At 43.2% G+C, this 16,500-nt stretch overlaps 1 protein-coding gene across 1 annotated transcript in view; it reads left to right on the top strand.

The window, feature by feature from the left end:
- Positions 1-16,500, top strand: part of WWOX (WW domain containing oxidoreductase) — a 923,424-nt gene that overhangs the window by 614,836 nt on the left and 292,088 nt on the right. The gene's annotated exons all lie outside the window — the stretch shown is intronic.

Genomic DNA, 16,500 nt, shown 5'->3' with positions numbered 1-16,500 from the left:
GGGGGGGATGGGGTATTAAAAATTAATTAAAACTGGAGTGTGTTAAAGCTCAGTTTTTATCATTAGGACCCGTTCCAGAGGCCCAGTTGCTGTTGGTAAAACTTCAGATCTTTTCTGTCGCTATAGATTTGGATTTAGGGAAATTACCTTCACGTTTAGCATTTTATGTGTCAGTCACTAAAACTCATGATTCTCTGTGATTCTATTGGGTTGGGAGAAGGGCGAGTGAAAATGTGTCCAGAGTCCCCTGTGTCAGAGGATATAACCGCTGGCAAACTAGAAGTTGATAGTTACTGGGGCGCCTGGGTGGCTCAGTTGGTTAAGTGTCCGACGTCGGCTCAGGTCATGATCTCACAGTCCGTGGGTTCGCGCCCCGCATCATGCTCTGTGCTGACAGCTCGGAGCGTGGAGCCTGCTTCAGATTTTTTGTCTCCCTCCTTCTCTGGCCCTCCCTAGCTCGCTGTCTGTCTCTGTCTCTCAAAATAAAGACAAAAAAATTAAAAAAAAAAAAAAGGATCTGATAGTTATTGATAGTTCCTTTCAAAGGATAGACACTGAGAGTTATTTCCAAAGGAGGAAAACTAGTATGAGAACAATTTAATGTGATGTCAGAATTAAAACTTTCCTTTTTGCTTTTTAAAGACAGTATTTACATCTTTTGTGTTTGCTTACTTCAAATTGGTGATCTCTGAGTAAACACACTTTTCTCTTGTTCGAATGAGAAATCATAATGAGCCTAACAAATTTGAGGACATATCCTGACCACAGTAGCAGACAGCGCTAATGGCTTAGGTCAATCACGTTTCCATGAGTAAACTTTTCATTTAATTCTCCAAAAAGAAATTGTTGGCATTGTTACCAAATATATAAATCCTTGTCTGGGACTCTGGGCTCTTCAGTAGCCCTGCACTTACTCTCTCCAACCTCATACCCTAAAAGATACACTTCATCAGTATAGAGATTTTCACCCAATACTTGTTTATACTATGCTATTATTTCTGCCATACTGTTTACTCTGTATGTGTCCATGCCTCCAAAGTATGTGCTCAATAAATACTTTTTTTCACTCATTCATTGAGTGAAATGAATGAATGGTAGGCCAGTTTTGTGAAAGTACCTGAAGAACTCCCACACTTTGTACCCTTAGCTTATACACTTTCTGTTCTGGGCACCTCCAGTCCACTGATTCCACGCTTCATATAAGATTTCATGTGTAGTGGGCAGTCAGTGAGGTCAGAATGAATTGGTTAGACTTTTATTCATTTATACCAATGGTCTGCCCTTCAAGAAAGGGAAAAAAAATCCTAAAATCCCCAAAACACAGAACACCTGTCATGTGCCAAGCATTGCTGTAAAAGGTAAAGATTCAGCATAAAAGGAAAACAAAATTCCTACCCTTGTAGAGCCTATGTTATCATGGGGAAGAAAGGCAATAAACAAAACATCAATATTTAATATAATTTCAGATAATGACGCAGGTTAAAAAGAAATGTTCTTCCTGTCATTGCTGCCAAATATGTATTCTTTAGTTCTCTGCCACACTGTCAGATATGTTTTTATGAGAAATGTCTGGAAACCAGCTAAAATGAGGCCCTTGTAGTGACCCTTCATGGAGTGTTTAGGGATGACGTTTCTGCCAGGCTTTATCTATCATCTGATTATCTATCTTATCTATCTCTTTTAGTTTACTTGTATTACATTAAGAATTATTTTTGGCTCCTGCCATCCATTTGCTTATTTATTTCTGAAAAGGTAAAACTATTTACAGAAGGTGAGGGGGTACAGTTAGCCCCCTCCTCATCACCAGCTTAAGTAACTACTTCTACCACATCTGCTTCCCCCACGTCCAGTATTTCACAATAGCAAATCGAAGGCATTAATTGCATCTTTTTATCCATAGATATTTTATTATGAGTCACTATAACGTAAGAGCTCTCCAACATAGATAGACACACACATACAGAGATGCAATATCATTATCACACCCAAAGAAATAAGACAAAAGTTTTTAATATGGTTAAGTATCCAATAAAGGGTCATATTTCCAATTGATCCCTAAATATTATAAATCACACTTTGTTTTCACTGTTGATTGAGTCCACAGGATTACTTTTTTTTCGTAATTCATCTCTTTTTGAGTTTTCAAGACTTGTTTGAGGGGCGCCAGGGCGACTCAGTCGGTTAAGCGTCCGACTTCGGCTCAGGTCATGATCTCACAGTTCATAGGTTCGAGCCCCGCGTCAGGCTCTGTCCTGATAGCTAGCTCAGAGCCTGGAGCCTATCTTCAGATTCTGTGTCTCCCTCTTTCTCAGACCCTCCCCTGCTCATGTTGTCTCTCTCTCTCTCTCTCAAAAATAAATAAAAACAGTAAAAAAAAAAAAAAAAAAAAAAGACTTGTTTGAATATTTGCTCTCCTTAAAAAATCTGGAAACTGTTGAAATAAGAAAAGAAGAAAAGAAAAAAGGTGCGCTGTATTTCCACATTCCCATGTTTTCCAGTCAAATTTGTAATACCTAGCTCATTGCTAGAATCACTTTCTGGTAATAATGTTTTGAGAACAATTTGGCTGCTGTTGATATTGGCTAGTGTATCAGTCAGGGTTAGCGTATGGGGGTGTGTATACACATGCATACACACACGCACACACACACACAATAGAGAGAATTATTGTAGAGAATTCCAAGTTAGGTCACACAGGTATGGAAGCCAAGAAGTCCAGACTCAGGAGAGAGCTAATGGTTAGGCCCAGTCCAAGTCTGAAGGCTTGAAAAGCATGAGAGCCAATGTTGTAAGTTCTGTCCAAGTGTAAGTCTAAGAGCAGGAGAAGATAGATAACCCATTGAAAGAAAACAAGGTAGAGAGAACAGTCTTCTCCTCTCTCTGCCTTGTGTTCTCTTGGACCCTTCAACAGATTGGACAAGGCCCACTCACACTGGGTAGTGTAATCTGCTTTATTCAAATATTAATAATGTCAACCAGAAACACCTCCACTGGCATACCCAGAAATAATGTTTAACCAGAAGTCCAGGCACCCCGTGCTCCAGTCGAGTTAACTACCATCACAGTGGTGAGGCTGAATGTGATTTAGCTTAGAAATAATGGGTAGGTACTCCCAAGTACCTATTCCCCCTGATGGGTTTCTTCACCAAAGAGGCCTCTCAAGAGTCTCTAATCCAAGTCTTTTTTAAAAATATTTATTTATTTTTGAGAGAGAGAGGGAGAGAGAGACAAAACATGAGCAGGGAAGGGGCAGAGGGAGAGGGAGACACAGAATTCAAAGCAGGCTCCAGACTGAGGGCTGCCAGCAAGAGCCCGACGCGAGGCTTGAACTCACAGATGGTGAGATCATGACCTGAGACAAAATCAGGCCCCTAACCAACTGAGCCACCCAAGTCCCCCTCTAAGCCAAGTGTTCTTAATGACAGACCTTGAAGAGGGCCCCCAAGATTAAGACTCCTCTGAAGTTTTATGCAACATTATATGCCATTTACACTCTTCTGAGAAAGGATCCTTGTCTTTCATCAGATTCTCTAAGGACCCATTGGCCTCTGGTGATTTAGTATCACTGCTTGAAGCCATCATTAGTCCTAGGGAACTTCCAGCTTGGTGACTTTCTTTTGTGAGGAGGGCCTAAGAGCGAATCTCTTGACTATCAACAGTCTCTATGCAGGAAGCGGTTAAGCCCCTTCTATTTACTCAGAGTCTCTGGAGCCCAGCACAGTGCCTTGCACACAGCAGGCACTCAATAAATATCTGTTGAACCAACAAATGAATAACTGAACCATTGTCACTGTGTGAGTTTCCTATTGCTCCATAAATAAATTATCACAGATTTAGCTAGTGGTTCTAGTGGGTTGAGTGGTGGCCCTCCAGGAGATATGTCCACATCCTATAGACGTTATACAACATGTGGCCTTTCGTATCTGGTTTCTTTCACTTGACACAACATTTTCAGCACTTCTGCATTTGGCAGTACTTCATTTCTTATGAGGCTGAATAATAAATATTCCATTGTATGGATACACGGCTCATTTATCCGTCCATCTGTTGATGGGCATTTGTGTTTTTACCCTTTGACTACTGTGAATACAGGTGCCCTGAAATTTTGTGTGCAAAGTTTTGCATGAAAACCTATTTTCAGTTCTTTTGGAGATATATCTAGGTGTAGAATTGCTGGGTTATAGGATAATCCTATGTTTAACTTATAAAAGAACCCTGTTATTAATTTTTGATGTAGGGTATTTGAAGATTATACAAAATGGAGCCTTTTCACTTGACAAAAAAAAATTAAGATAGGAGTTTTCATACTTCTTAGGACCTCAGGATAAAAATAACAGGAAGAATACTAATTTGATGTTGACTTGGAAAGAACAGACTCAGCAACACTCTGTGACATCTTTGCCATAATACCTCTTCCTGGACCTCCCCATTCACGTGGGGGCATAGGGTCCCTGTCATGTCGTACATCTAGACCCTTGAACAACATGGCATCTGAATGAAGATTGTGACCTAGAGGATGTGTTGTTTAATTTTTTATTTATTTTTAATATTTTTATGTTTATTTATTTTTAAGAGAGAAAGACATAGAGGGCAACCAGGGGAGAGGGGCAGAGAGAGAGGGAGGGAGACAGAATCCAAAGCAGTCTCCAGGCTCTGAGCTGTCAGCACAGAGTCCAACACGGGGGCTCAAACCCATGAACCGAAAGACCATGACCGGAGCTGAAGTTAGACACTTAACCAACTGAGCCACGCACACGCCCCTAGGATATGATTTTTTTTTTATAACAAAGCTGGAGACAGCCTGCAGGGCATAGATGCGGGTGACTGTGGTTACTGAGACCCTATAGGCATAGCTCTGAGCTTCCCTGAGTAGGATGAATTCATTCACACAGAGTCTGACAATAGTAGATGATCAGTGAATCTTGGTTGAATAAAAGCAGAGTTGTCTTGGTGTTTCTCTCAACTCTATTTTGTGAAACTAGCGTCTTCATGTGTTAAAGTTAACACCATACATCTTTGAGTGGTGCGGATTGTGTGCAGGTGCAGATGTAGGTGTGCTTACAATAGAGGTATAGAATGAGGCAGTTAGTTATATCCTTGGACTTCGATCCACATCTTGACTCTTCCTCTTTCTGCCTCAAGATTTTGACAATTTATATATGCCTCAATGTCCTTGGGTAGGAAATGGCAAGATGAATGTATGCTTCCTAAGATTGCTGTAAGCATGAATTAAGGCAAGATCGGTAAAGTACAAAGACCTGTGCCTGGCCGATAAAAGTGCTCAACGAATCCTATTATTGTTTTCTTTTTACTAATTTTTTTAAGCTGAAACTGATAACATTCCATGGAGAAAGGCCGACACAGTTACTCCATTTGAAGCCTCCATGACTCAAAAACACAACAGGTTGCTCCAAGATGTAGATTCTAGTTGGAAGTGTTAGGCTATTCAAAGCAATGATCAAATTGGTCTCTCTGTCTTCCATTACGTAGATTTTTCCATCCGTCTCCTGGTTTGACTTCTGTTTAATACCTATATTATGAAAACACCAAAGCATCATTCTGTCAGCCTTCCTAGCTGTGACCTAAGTCAGAGCCTGCAATTTCACAAAGGCTCCGATGTAACTCCGAGACCCTGCTGGAGAGAGCCATTGTTAGATTCGTAAATGGTCATTTCAGCCTCCCTTCCAGTGCGGGGCCTGAGATGCAGGTGATCTGTGATAACTGTGACTCTCTCATGAAAGGAAAGCTGTAGCAAGAGGAAAGAAAAAGGGAAACATTGAGACTGATCAAGACGTTCCATGCTGTTTTTTCCCTTGCATGTCAGCTGTGTGGGCGCCTCTTGTTCCTCTGTCCTTCAGGTTAGTAAAATCATGACCAGTTGCTGAAGCTATGAGCTATCAATAAAAGTTAATGTACCACAGGAAATTGGAAGGGGAACAAAATCACTTACGTGTTTAGGGCCACCAAGCTCCCCGTGCATCCCTTGTGAGCTGGTTGGCTCCTGGTAGTGTTTTTGTTGCCCTGGCATGCAACTTAGCATTATTTTCCTGAGAAAATCGCAGAGCATGTAGATCAAGGGCATTGGCAATAAACCAGGGATGCGCCAGCCTCAGCCATGGGCTATGCATGGAAGTGGGGGCAATACCTCAACGTAGGGCCACATCCAAATCATGGTAGTTCATGTTTTTCTTCAAATAGCAGGGTCAGTAGATGACCACACTCAGGAAGTAAACTCTTTTTTTGGTCTGGAGATTCAAATCTGTGCCCTGGCCACGTGCTGCATAAATGTTACTGACAAAATGTTTCAAATTTGTGTTGTATTACAAGCTGGGTGTAGTCTTCTTGACTCCTGGCCCAGCAAGCAAGAAGGCTTCAGTGAAGGTTCACAACTGAAGAAGGGCTCATTCCATTGCAGAGTTGGCTCACTCAGAATGGTTACTGATAAGAAGGGTCAGTGACAAGAAACGTGGAGAGGATGAAACAAAACGGCAAATCGTCTTCCTCATATACTGTGCAGAGGGGATAAGATAAGGGCTTCAGTGCCACGGAAAATTGAGTGGAAATCTTTGCTCAGTTAAAAATAAAAGAAGAATGCTTCCCTAAATATTTTCATATTCAGTGATCTACTAAAAACGGTTTGAGGTTTGGTACAGCACGTTACGTATACTGTCTCGCCCAGTGACTCTTCATAGGGGCACCTGGGTGGCTCAGTGTGTTAAGTGTCTGACTTTGGCTCAAGTCCTGATCTCATGGCTCGTGGACTCAAGTCCCACATCAGGCTCTGTGCTGACAGCTTGGAGCCTAGAGCCTGCTTTGGATTATGTGTCTCCCTCTCTCTCTGCCCCTTCCCAGCTTTCACTCTGTCTCCCTCTCAAAATAAATAAACATAAAAGAAAAACCCACAGTGACTCTTTATAATCTGTAGTTATTATAGTTTCTAATTTTCAGTTAGGGAAATTGAGACTCAGAGAAGTTAAGTGAGTTACTTAAAGTTTTAGAGCTGATAGACTGTGGACTAATAGTTATAGAACCAAGTTTCTCAAGTTGCCAATCTGGGGTCCTTTCTGATCTTTTTATTGCCATTGTCAAATGAAGTCCAGACCACTCCATGTCCACTAGGATGACTCTAAGTAGCACAACTGACCACACTACGAACTGCATGCATATGGAGGAACTGGACCTCTGAGCCGCTGCTGGTGGGAATGGAAAATGACACACCTACAATGGAAAACTGTTTGCCAGTTTCTTAAAAATGTAAATGTACACCTGTCCTGTGACTTGGCAATTCCACTCCTCGTAATTCACCTGAGACAAATGAAAACCTATGTCCACACGAAGGCTAGCACGTAAATGTTCATAGCAGCATTATTCAGACAGCCAAACGCTGGAAACAACCCGAATGTCCATCAAGTGGTGGACGGATGGACAACTGTGCGATAGCCACATAATGAAGTATTACTCAGCAATAAAAAGGAACTAATTACTGATGCAGTCATTAACATGGGCGAACCTCAAAATCCTTCTGCGAAGTGAAAGAAGCGAGTCACAAAGACCACGTATCGTGTGATCATATTCAGACAAAATTTCTAGAAAAGGTCAAACTACAGAGACAGAGAGCAGCGCTGGGAATGAGTGGGAGGACTGACTGAAAATGGGCCTTTGATCTTGAAATTCACCTTTTGGGTTTGATGAGAATGTTCTAAGATTAGACTGTGGTGGTGATTGCACAACAGTATAAATTTACTAAAAATCATCAAACCACTTGCAATGGATACATTGTATGGTGTGAAGGTTATACTTCAGTAAAGTCCTTTAATAATAAAAAAATGAACCCCAGGATCATTGAGCCAGCTATCTGAGCCAATAGCTAAAGGGATATAGGAAGATTTTCACTAAATGGATTTAACAGGCCAAAATCTCCTACTTTGTCCCATTCAGCAGGATCGATTCTGAGACCAAAGAGGAGTGAATGATCCCAAGTGCCCATGTCCTAAAACACACCTGCACATACATACAAGTGATTTGTAAAACGTCAGGAAAACAGAACCAACGTGAGCCAGCGTCCTATCACTGGAGTCACGGTAAACACGTGTATAAGTTGAGAGTACAGCTATCTATCTGTTAGTGTAGATAATTAAAATTATATAGAGGTTTTAGTCAACCATCATCTGTCACATTAAGGCCCTGTGGGCTCCAGACCCTTCTTGGTCTTGAGGAAGCCAGTCACCACGGAGCCCCACCCTGGAACCCTGTTTGGGGTGAAGCCACTCAAGGGTTGAAGAGCTCTCCAGGAAAGGGCCTACAATTGCCCAGACTATAGTCATCAACCTAAGTTTATACCCGGGAAGCGTGCACACCACCCACTCCCACCTCACCCAATAACAATTCAGGATGCAAAATAGGATTTATGACTCAAGTCGGGACCACTTAAATGGCCAGTTGAAGTGGTATGTTGAAAGGGATTTTGGAGCAGCTCACACGCTCTTTGGGAAAGGATATCATGATAGATTACAGGGTCTGCTGTATTGTGGGGGGTGGGGTGAGGAGTGGTGGCCTATTTTTGATGCATCTTCCACCCTGGGTTAGATGAATGTGTGCTGCACAGTTGTGGACTTTTTTTCTCTGAACAGCAATAGGAATGGCCCGCAGATAATCTCTTAGTAAAGCCAAAAGCCAGTGGAGGAGAGCCTCAGCCATTGTGTATTAGACTCAGTTTGCATGCATATGGGGTTTTTTTTCCCCAACATATAGGGTCTCTGTTCCAAACAATTCAGGGGCCACCACTTTTGGAGAAGGTAGCATTTGCCATTGACATTGTCATCTTAGGAGTCTGTGTTTATGTGGGCTTAAGATTTTGAGAGCTTAGTGACACGGATCAAAGTGCCCTAGACTGATGTGTCTTCTGGTCCTCTCGGGGACATACTATGTCAACTACAAATCATTGATCAAAGTGCCTGTCACCTGTCCATATGTGAGACCAGGTCTCCGGGTGATGACGGGGCATGGCTTCCACAGCAAACAGGGAAGGGGGGTCCCTATACTTTCTGCAGAGGCTTCTGGAAGGCAGGTGATAGGCTTCCTCAAGATTCTCTCCCTACACCCTACACATCCAGGACTCTGATTTCTATTTTGTTTCACGACAGTGATCCCGTTTCTCTTCTGTTAAGCGTATAGAAATGCATCGTGTCTGTCTACTCTACAAATCATATGCTTTCATAAAAATCATTTTAAATGTCTATATTTTAAAAATATTTTACTTAAAATAACATTAAAAAGAATATTAACTTTTTGAAACTTAATATCTGTGGTTTTGATACATTTTACTTATTTTGAAATAACAAATAATTTTTTCCTATTTCAAAAACCTGTGCCTCATACAACACTCATGTTCTATATGTAGAACAACCATTTTGTTTTATAAATTTTTTTTAATTAAAGGTATAAATATTTCAATATATGAAGACATATAGCTATAAATTCAAAATCATAAGCTTTTCATAGGGAAGTCATAGGGGTCCATTAAAGAACATTTCCTTTGACCTTCCCATTTTACAGATGGGAGTACTGAGGTCCAGGCTTGGACGTGACTCACCATCATGATGATGGCCAGAACAGACATGGTCTATTCAACTTATGATTCACTCAGTCCTTTTCTGTAGCAGATTATCTCCATAATCTTCAAACAAAAAATCTGATCTTCTAAATATGCAATGTTTCCTCTTCTTCCCTCTTCATCCTACCAGTGCTTTTAAATCTGAAACTGTCTGCCCAACTCTGCCTAAATATAATTTCAAAAGTCTCAAGTGTCAAGGTACCTGGGTGGCTCAGTTGGTTAAGTGCCCAACATGACACTTCGTTTCAGCTCAGGTCATGATCTTGCAGATTGTGAGTTTGAACCCTGCATTGGGCTCTGCCCTGACAGCATGGAGCCTACCTGGGATATTCTCTCTCTCCCTTCTCTCTCTCTCTCTCTCTCTCTCTCTCTCTCTCTCTCTCTCTCTCTCTCTCTCTCCCTCTCTCTCTCTCTCTCTCTCTCCCCCCCTCCCCTCCTTCCCCACTAGTGATCTGGGCCCGTAGACTCCCAGTTATGGTTAATTCTTCAGGGAAATTAATTTTAGGTAAAAACAATCAAAAACATTACCCCCAACTGCACGTAGAAGCAACTGGGTAAATATTTGTCAAATATCGAGTGCATGAACAAATGGCATTTCTACAGTGAATGTAATCATTTCCAACATTCCGGGGGCTTTTTTTTTTTTTTTTTTTAATGAGGCATCCAGGAATAATAACCCAGCTGCTGTCATGAGAGAGGAAGAGAGGGGATCTCTTCCTCGGTGTCTTTGTCCTTGCTCTTGCAACCTGTATGCACTGCTGAACTTCCTGAATGTCCTTGTCACCACGGCAGGAGGAGAGGGCAGATGAACTAGAGCCTGGACACCTGGACGAAAGCCTGGTGATGTTGACAAAGCACCAGGGGGACAAATGAACGGTTGGTGTAGGCTTGGATTCAGCTCAGGGCTCTGTCCACTGCAGATCCTGGCACTTCTGCACCTGGGTGGTCCGAGGGGAGTCTTGAAATCTGTTGGTGACACCCATCTGAAAGGGGCCAGTTCACCCTTGGGTGACTCAAGCTGTGGCCACAGTCCCACTTAAACCCAGATTGAGGCTGACCAGGAAACGGCTCAGAAGGCAGCCTCTAGAGAAATGGCTGTTACAGCCTGCCCAGTTCAGTCCTTTCAGGCACCTCCACCTGCCTCCTTCCAGTCCCGTCCTGTGTAGACCCTGCCTCTTCCCAGAATGCCACTCGTCAAAGACCAACTGGGAAGAAGAGAGCCATGTGTGGCCAGGGTACAGATGTCTGTCAAGCCTTCCCACCAACCTTTGAAGCGTGCACCAAGATGCGCCATTGCCTACCTTATCCGATGAGGAATTCCAAAGGAAAGAAAGACAAGCAGTTCCATTATTCTTCATGGCAAGTGCTAACCAAAGCAGCACAGGGAGTGGGTAACAGGGCAGCTGCCCAGGTCAGGCTCCTGGAGCCAGAGCCCCAGCGCCATTGCTGCCCCCTGTAAGAGCTGGGCAGAATCGCTTAATCTCTTCATTTCTCCAAGTCTCGATTTCCTCATCCGTAAAGTGGGGATAATGAAATAATGTAGGGGAAATGCCTGCTGCATTGAGAACAGGCACTCAGCCATTGCATTAGGAAAGCTATCATTCATACTGTCATTGTGAAAATAGCCCCCGTGTTTCAAGAAGGGGCTTAAAGGAGAGGCTCAGTTTAAAGGTGTGACAGCAAGCTGGAGCAGGAATAACGAGACTTACGGTGTCACACAGACCTGGGCAAATGTATTCACTTCTCTGAGCCTCCGTTTCCTTCCCTGTGTGTGTGTTAAAAAGGGTATTTTCTTTAAAAAAAAAAAATTAAGTTTATTTATTTTGAGGGAGAGAGAGGGAGAGAGCAAACTGGGAAGGGGCAGAGAGAAGGAGACAGAATCTCAAGCAGGCTCTGCAATGTCAGTGCAGAGCTAGATGGGGGGCTTGAACTCATGAACTGAGAGATCATGACCTGAGCCAAAATCAACAGTCAGATGCTTAACCAGCTGAGCCACCCAGGCGCCCCTGTGTTAAAATGAGTATTAATGAAAATGCCGTGGAACCCGTGGTAGGAATTCAGTAAGTTCCCATTATCTTTTTCTCATTCTCTTCCTGACTTCTCATTTGCCTGCAGCCTGTGCTGGAGGCTACAGACATGCTCTCTCCCCCGTCTCCGCCAGAGTTCCTCATCCTCCGTCCCCCAAAGCTGCCATCTTGGTTGTTATTAAGGCGTATCTACCACCTGCTCAAATCCCCGGCTCGGCCCTCGTCCTCCTCTGCCTCTTGAACCGAGTCCTAGCTGCATGAGTGTATTCAGTTTGTGAAAAATCGGAGGTATGCACTTGTTACATGCGTACAAGCATTCCTGCTTGTATATATATTATACTTCCAAAAAAAAAATTTCAAAACCACCCCAGGTAAAGAAATTTGAATATCCTTAGTAACTGACATATGGCCCCTACTTGGATCCAAGGAGGGACTAGCAGTCATTATTAGAAGTCTCGTTGTCACCCTTCAAATTTACTGTCTCCTCACATTGATTTTTTTTAATAGTGGCACAAATATTTACTATCTAGCAGAAGTAGTAAGAAACTAAGTTGTTCAGCACATTCCGAACTTAGCCTTTGGGAGATAGCCATTCACTTAGGATGTTGAGGGAACTCCCTGACTTTGCCAGGCCCTACAGTTAAGCACCGGAAATGCGTCTGATGGGACAGTCAGTCACTGGTAAGGTCCCAGTCTCTCTCGAACCTGAATTCTGGTGCCGCCAGCAAACATATAACACACCCACAGCAGTAAGCATTTGAAGTGTTTAAGAGGTAAAGAGGCTTCACTAGGGCATAAGGAAGGACGCCTGGCTGTCAGGAAAAGGGACTTGGACCAGGCACCCGAATGGAGGGGTGAGGCCTGAACAGACATGATCGGGAGAAAGCAGGGCACCGGCCGTCAGGGCAAAGCAGACGAGCGAGAAAGAACGGCATCTGCTAAAGCTTTAGAGTCTTGCTGCCTTGAATTACAATCCTGGTTCCGCTTTCTACCAGCTGGGTCACTTCCGGTACATCATGGAGGCTCTCTGCCCCTGATCAGATGCCTGTCCCGGGGTCTAGGACAGTGCCTGGCTTGCAGGAAAACTCGATATTATTAATGACAAAAGGTGCCAAGATGCTCTCCACTTAGGGCTCAGATGGCAAGTGACGGAAAGACACTGACAGCGGCTGGTGGAAAAAAAGTTGAAATGTCTCCATCGTGTCTGGACACAGAAGAATTTTTCTTGCCTTTGTTTTTTCCCTAAATGTAGTGATTCAGGAAGGTGACTGTGGGACAACCAAACATCTACGCAACCATACCAAGCATACCCTTCGAGGCAAGCCTTTTACATAGGTGTGCGCTTGGTCAAGACTAAAGACTAGAAGTGATTTCCATTGGACCTCCCGGAAGGAGGTGGTCGATGCTCCTTTAGACACCTCACTTAAGCCAAGAGCCCCCTTCAGCACAGAGATCCAACCATTAAAACAAAACCAAAAAATACATGCATTTGAACCCTGTTTCTCTACCGCAGTGGCTTTCAAGCGTTGGCCTCGCAAAGGAATGTTCCCCTACCCCTCGCTTCTGACAGTGTTACTAATTTCCAGTGAGGTGGGCAAGAACACCATCTCCCCACCCACCGGACTCAGTGTGGACTCTGAAGAGAGTGTGGGACCAGCCCTTCCCTTCTCAAGTTCAAATTCAGAGATGGTGGAAGATTGCATGAGGTTAAACAGCTCAAAAGACCTTCTGGAGGAGGAGCCCACTGATTTCACTGCTCTGTGTTTACCACTTTTTTTTTTTTTTTTTTTTTTTTTTTTTGAGGGCTCTGCTGCTCCTGGTAAATTAAGTAATAGGTTTCTGTTAAAGATCTCAGCATTCTGGTCTCCGTGACAGTGGACTTGCTTTGTAAGCCATTCTCTCCATTCATTGTTCTCCCAGTATTCTGGAAGAGTCTTCTGGTGTCTATTCCAAATTAGTATTTCTCTCATTTTCAAGTGTCACATCTGCCCAGCTCAGATTAAAAAATAACAACTTAATTTGACAGGCTTTACATTAAGGGGAAAGGCCGTTTGGGTTATTTAATCCCTCCCCCCTCCCCCATCTCTTTCCTGGTTCTAGAGAACTCACTTTGTCCATCTTCCTGACTGTTGGTATCGCTTATCTTAGGTGGGTGGCCCCAGCATCCCAGTACACTTCACCGGCCACCTTTCACAGGGGCTTAGGAAGACACAGGCAAGCCCGTGAGCAAGACTTGGGATTCTAAGCCACGGCAGCAATTTCCTGCTCATTACAACTCCGGATAGCCGGTCGGCTTGCTTCTCAGCACCTGCCCTGCGTGTCCTGGGTAATTCCGCAATTCGTGACAGGGTTATTGACTTCTAGGTTTCTAGGCCATCTCTTATTCTTTTTTTTTTTTTTTTTTTAAGGATTCTCCCGCCCTCTTGTTGCTTTGTAGAAACTTGTTCCAGTTCTTTCCCCTGGTAGTGTCTAGCCCATGAGTACCTGGAAATCATGCTGTCTTCCCTAGTCCTACAGATTGGTGCTGTTTTGAGCTATGCCTACTTGTAAACAGACTCTGTGATAATATATATACTACAGATGGATGGCTGCCAACGCGCTCTCTTTTGTGCTGAGGAAGTTTCCATATTTCGACTGGTTTACGTGACTTTCCTGCGCATCCTCCCTTATAATCTTTTTATGAATTTTGGTTTGCACTGGGGTAATGTGGAACACTTAAGGTTCTGTTTCTTTTCTCCCCTGTCTCTTCTTTCACCAGCTCTCTTTAAATTTTTTTTTACCGTTTATTTATTTTTGAGAGACAGAGAGAGACAGAGTGTGAGCAGGGAAGGGGCAGAAAGAGAGGGAGACACAGAATCCAAAGCAGGCTCCATGCTTCAAGCTGTCAGCGCAGAGCCTGACGCGGGGCTCGAACCCCTGGATGGCGAGATTGTAACCTGAGCCAAGGTTTGCTTTAACCGACTGAGCCCCCTGGCATCCCCCCTACCAGCTATCTTTAAATGTAGTTCTAAAACTTCTTCTTTTACGATTATACCTTTCACGCCTCAGTCTAAACCATCGCTATTTATGGTCATGCTCTTTCTCCTGCATTTGGGGTTTTATCTGTCTCCTGCCCAGTTACTGTCCTTCTCTTAAAAAGGGCACATTTCCCGTGACTCTCCTGTGACAGAAATTCACCAATTCTCTGTTGTAATCAACAAATAGATTTTGAATGTCTGACTCTTTATGAAAAAAAAAAAATAAAAGGATTTTCAAGGGTGAGCCCTGCCGTCTTGTGAACGTCAAAGAAGTTTTCTCGCTCACCTTTTCTCTTCTTTCTCTCCCACTCTTTAATTTGTTAATGCTTTCGACTTACTTTGCTTTGGATAATTTTCAAAGAACCACTTCCCCCAAGAGATCTGTAAGAGGCAGAAGTTCTGGCTATTAAAGATTTGCCATTCTCAGAACAGCCCAGTTCGGGTACCCTCAGGTTATTTATAACTGGATTTTATCTCAGAAAATTAACTAAAAGAAGATTAACCAAAAATCTAAAGGAAAATGCCTTAAACGTCTCATCTATTATGCTGTGCTCAAACAGATATTTTCATCTTAACAGCTTGGCAAACCCAGTGGAATGCTCTTTCTAGTTTGGGGCATAAGATAAGATAACACTCTGAATTCCTACAGGAAATCTTGTAACGCTACTTAAAATTAAGGCATAAAGTATGAACATGTGAGTTTCCTCTGTATAGTCTTATTACGTTGCCTGTTAACTTAAGTGGTTCCCATTTCTGATGGTTCCAAGAGCCCCAGGACATTTAAATGCCTCTTGTAGAAACAAATACTTTTCCTTAAAAGCCCTCCCAGGTTACAACTAAGTCATGAGCTCACGTTGGTAATGCAGAAGGTCTTGTATTTGGACATTTCCTTTATCTTCTGAGTTGCCCAAATGAGAGAGGAAGCCAGAACAGTTAGTCCTACTTCATCCATAGAGGATTTTGCTCCTTTTAGCCTATTTCGGTCCAATTCAAAGACAAAGTCTTCACAGCAGGATATAAAGACCGTGATTTGGCATCTGACCTGCCTGCCTCCTCCCTCTGACCTGCCTGCCTCCTCCCTCTGACCTGGATCCATCTTCTTTTGTCTCGTCCTTCTTCAGCCATTCCCAAACCAGGTGTGCTATTGTCCCTGGGCTTTTGCTTCTGCAGTTCTCTCCGTTTGGAATGTTCTTATATAGCGCCATGGGCTGTTCCTCTTCATTTGGGGCTTTGATCAGAAGTCACTTTCTCGGTGAAGTCTTTCCTCACCACTCGTTCTAAAGTATTAATCTGCCTCTTGATCTCTAAACCCCCTCTCCCTTCCTCTGATGGATATTTCTTAGTACATCATGTAGATATAGATATCAGCACATAAGAATTTTTTTTTTTCCTCCTGCCCTCCAGAATGTAAGTTCATGAGATTTTTATCTATTTTGCTCACTAGGGTCCAGAAGAGTCCTCAGCGTATGACAGACAGTTAATAAATATTTGTGGGATATGTGAATCCAGAACTATCCCTGGATAGGTAATATCCAGCTCCCTCGACCACAGCGACACAGGTAGCCCGTTACGCATTCTGCAGGCTTGCAAAACAGTCCAAACGGTTAAACGCCTTGAGTATGATCCTGAAGATCACCTTGGCTGAGAAGGGATTTGACACCAGTTCTGTTCAATTCCAGGTTCCTCTGATCTGCTTCTTAGATGTCCAATAAATTCGAATTTCTTAATGGGCTCCCAAAGGCCTGTTCTCATTGGTCAACAGAAAAGAAGCCCCCTAGAAGCCACCTCTCTAGATGTCTGAGGTTACTTTCTACTGGCTTCACACGTCTCCACTGGGGTTTTG

Source organism: Suricata suricatta, chromosome 16 (genome assembly GCF_006229205.1).
Source record: "Suricata suricatta isolate VVHF042 chromosome 16, meerkat_22Aug2017_6uvM2_HiC, whole genome shotgun sequence".
In the NCBI taxonomy this organism is placed as follows: Eukaryota; Metazoa; Chordata; class Mammalia; order Carnivora; family Herpestidae; genus Suricata; species Suricata suricatta.
This window is presented reverse-complemented; position numbering and strand designations above follow the sequence as displayed.